The sequence below is a fragment of the Lolium rigidum genome, chromosome 3 (genome assembly GCF_022539505.1).
Source record: "Lolium rigidum isolate FL_2022 chromosome 3, APGP_CSIRO_Lrig_0.1, whole genome shotgun sequence".
NCBI classification, from domain to species: domain Eukaryota; kingdom Viridiplantae; phylum Streptophyta; class Magnoliopsida; order Poales; family Poaceae; genus Lolium; species Lolium rigidum.
In genome coordinates this window covers 546639-551082 of record NC_061510.1, presented here as the reverse complement: position 1 = coordinate 551082, position 4444 = coordinate 546639, and positions in this window count along the sequence as shown.

The following is a 4444-nucleotide window of genomic DNA, read 5'->3' as shown; positions in this document are numbered from 1 at the left end:
CCATCCAAATAGGAATTAAATTTGACAAAATACTCATCATATTCACTTATAAATCATGTGCTAAATAATCTGCGTCGTCCTTGGAAATGTTTGACTCACATAAGTGCACACCAAGCTTATCCTCTTGCTGCATATAATTAGGCTTTCTCTGAAAAGAGCTTGTTACTTTGTCACTTTATTATTAGCATTTTAGCCTTCTTGTATTTTATTTCTCAGGAAACTACAAAACCAAAATACCAAAAACTTTAAAACTTTATTTGTTTACTATTATCATTATAGTACTCCCTCCGGTTCATATTAATTGACTCTAATATGGATGTATCTAGACACATTTTAGTTCTAGATACATCCATATTGAAGTCAATTAATATGAATCGGAGGGAGTAAATCATTTCCTTAGCACCTTGTGGGCTAAACACTCTTACTTTCTGAAGGGTACTATAATTGATCCCTCCACTTGTTCGTTATCAGCCTTCATGAGCAGGATTTGGTCAAGGATGCCCCTAGTCATTGAGGAAACAAGGGCCAATGAAATCGCTTAATTCTGTTGAGCAGGATTTGGTTTGATGACGCGTTGGGGAACGTTATCGCTGGCGAGCTTGGTGGCTAACTGGTCCAGGCATGTCGACGTGTCGTCGAAGTAGCCAAGAAGATAGAAGCTACGCATAAGGGGCACCACATGGGTGCACCATCTCCTGGAGTCCTGGTTGAATTTCACTAAAATCGGATGGCTGAACGTGATTTGCATGCCGATCGCGGCATGGGAGGCGACCACGACATTCGAGCGTAACGCCGTTTGGGACACAAACACGCCAACGATGAGGCATGGACGTTAGCCACGACGTTCAAGTGTAATGCCGTTTGGGACATGAAGAAACCAGCGACGTGAGTGGTGAGCGTGATAAAGGTCTTGGCGAGGTCGGGCACTCTAAGGTGCCAGTTCCCATGAGGCCAATCGTATCGGTGGGACTAAACACACTAGCATTGTAAGTGTCGAGTGCGGCGAAGGTGTTGACGTCGAACACGTGGACTATCCCCATGAGGACCGTTGAAAGCGTACCATCACTTCCGATGAAGTTGGCGCCATTGGTGCCCCCATTGTTGAATTCGCCGAGAAGGCCATCAGAGCGGATCGTGGTTGAGATTGATTTGGCTCTTGATACCATACTAGCTTGACGATTAAACCAATTCACCCGAAAAAGGGTTGTAATATGTATAATCTATTATATACTAAAAGCACAATACAGGGTTATGTTTTCGAGACACCACGTTAATCCACATCATCTAAATTATTTAGACACTTAGATATATAATTTACGGTTAGGATTTAATAGGAGAACCAAAGTTACGTTACACATATAATTTAATTACGTAACCACCAGACGTGGCAGGTAATCCATCTAATTCATGAAAAAGCATTACGTACCATCTATGCAATTTAATTACCTTCCAACCAGGTAGGTCACGCTCCAAAAAAAAACAAGGCAGGTCACGTTTAATTTAAGGAGTCTGATTTAATAGGAGAACAAAAGTTACGTTTACACATATAATTTAATTACGTAACCACCAGATGCAACATGTCAGCCATCTAATTTATGAAAAAGTTACATAACCTTCTAACAATGCAGGTCACGCTCGAAAAAAAAACAAGGCATGTCACGTTTAATTCAGGGAGTCTGTGTTCAGACCGTATCCAAACCATTGTTAAAAGGAGACCTTCTAAACTCTAGCTATATACGGTCTCCAAAGTTAGTTGGCTATTTTAAAAGAAGGTCCAAAGCTGATTGGTGAATATAAAAGAAATTTCAAAGCTGATCGGTGATTGTAAAAATAGTTCAAAGCCGATCAGTGATTATAAAAAAATAAAAAATGGTCTATGTGTACTCTCTCCGTTTTTATTTAGTTCGCATTCTTGGCTTAGTCAAAGTCAAGATTTAAAAAGTTTGATAAAAAATATACGATATTAATATCCATAATTTAGATACATATAACGTGGAAATCTAATTTTATTTTAGATATTAATATTTTCTGTAAATATTTGGTTAAAGTTTACAAAGTTTAACTTTGACCAAACTGAGAACACGCGCAACCGTTACGAAGGAAGGGAGTAGGTAGGAGAAACTAGCTTCAGAAATCCAAAACATATCGGTTATCTAAACTGAAATCTCTATAGCTGATCGGTCCATGTTTAAAAAGAAACTAATCAATACAAGAACATGAGCATAGAGTTACTGGACTGAAAAGTAGGATTAGTGCAGAGAGAGTTAAAATGTAGATAAAATAACATCGTGTCCGTTGAAAAATAGCATTTTAAATAGCGAAATATCAATAAATATAGTTAACGATACGTAATATATTGCTTTAACATGTAAAAAGAAATTAAGAACACTAAAATTTAAAAATACAGTATTTTGAGTAACATGTCCATGTACCAATTACCGATCAAAGTTGCGTACCGCAGATTTACTTTGTCTAATATGTAATGTATTTCATATATATTCATAGGAATGTGCGATGTCATGTATTTTCCAAACAAATGAAGGAACACGATGTAGAAAGATCAAATTAAATAAAATTTAAATACTTATTGTTTAGTCGACATGTATATTGACTTGGAGAAATTTATTCTATTTAGTTTATGAATAAAAATAATTATATTTGATTAGGAATGTCTAAATATCGTATGGTTGGTGCTCAAGTAAACCCTAACTATTTAGCAAATTGATTGTTAACTTAGCCTGCCGATTTGAAATCACATAAAAAATACTAGCTACCTATGAATTATTTCAATTGTGTATACCGAAAAAATTGCACACATTAATATTATAATTATAGTGTTTTCAGAAAAAACCCAATAATTATTTACCCAAAAACGAGAGATGATTAATTATATTTTATATACATGTGATTTTATTTGGTATGGGTGGTGTCTATAGACTTCTTATTATTTTCTATCACAAAATATGAATGTCCATGACTCCATAAATTTATTTCAAGGTAAATTTTAACATTCTAAGGATAATACTCCTCTTTAAAATATAACAACTAGATGATGCCCTCGCAAAATAACACAATGACCATTTGAATAAAAAAAGAAAATATAATTAAACATGTTATATGCCATTCTCTATTGTTACACAACCATATACTATATTTACACATTGTGACACGATATGAATATACAAGATTACTGACACAATTTGAATATACAAGATTTATATAATTAAAGATCAATGAGACCAATAATTAAACAGTATAAATGTTGCCCTCGCATTTGCGAGGGCCACCTTGCTAGTTCAACATAAAGTATTGACTAGATTTGTTCAACATGGAATGATATACTTCAAACTAGTGTCTTGTCACGAGTATATCAAGTAATTTTAGTATTTTGGTTTGAGATTATTTATGTTTAAACTTCTGAACAGAAATTACTGTAGCTAGTGGACGTATCTATGCATCGAGCTTATCTTCTCAGTAAAAAGCAATAAACGAATAATCGCTTTGGGAGGGGACCAAACACACTCAGTAATTAGAACAAGATTAACCAAGAGAAAAAGTGGAACTGCAACTATCTTCCCAAGGCCTAATTAAGATGCTCCCTCCCCCCACGATCACCTTCGTCTTTATAAACCCCCACTCACCTCGCCTTCTCTCCCCAGCACAAGTACTCCACCTTCTCCATCTCGGTCGGTAGACAGGCAACATCTACAAGGAAGTTAGAAACAATCTAGTCCTACATGGACGCGTTCAAGCAGAAGGCCAAGGACATGTTCACCACACGCGATGGCGCGCTGGGAGCCGCGGCGCTGGTTGCCGGCGCCGTGGGCGCCTACTTCTTCTGGCCTGCCGGTGTGGCCGTCGGCGCCACGATGAAGGCGCCCGGCGCAGCCGGCTTTCTCATCTCTAAGGCCGCGTTCCTCGCCAACCCACAGCTGTATTTTCAGATCCTGCGTACTGCCGGCGCCGCGGCGGCGGCTGCCGCCTTCGCTCTGTAGGGGATATCGCAGCATGCAGGCACTCGCGCGCATCTCCTACCGACGTTTCGTGTGTTATCTTAGTGTGCTCTGTTGATCTGGCGCCGCTCCGGTGCTTGTTTCTATCTACTGAAGTATATTGTTATCTCCAAAAGATGTTGCATGTGTCGATTAATCTTACTAGTTTTTTTTTCAAAACGGAGGCACCTGTCCTATCCTATACATCGATTGATGTATGCGACACTTTATTTCCTTATTTAGAGAGTCACGCGCGCAAATGCATGTATTAGTAAGAATTAAAGCGGAAATGCCAAATGGAACCTGGGTGCGCACCTAGTTATGAAAAATTCAAAAAAATGCTATTTAAAGTTTTAAAATAGATTGCATATTATGTTGGTACTTACTCGTGTAAGTACGTTTTCACGGAAAAAAATTGTATGTGACCTGCACAAAAAATGATAAAATGCAAA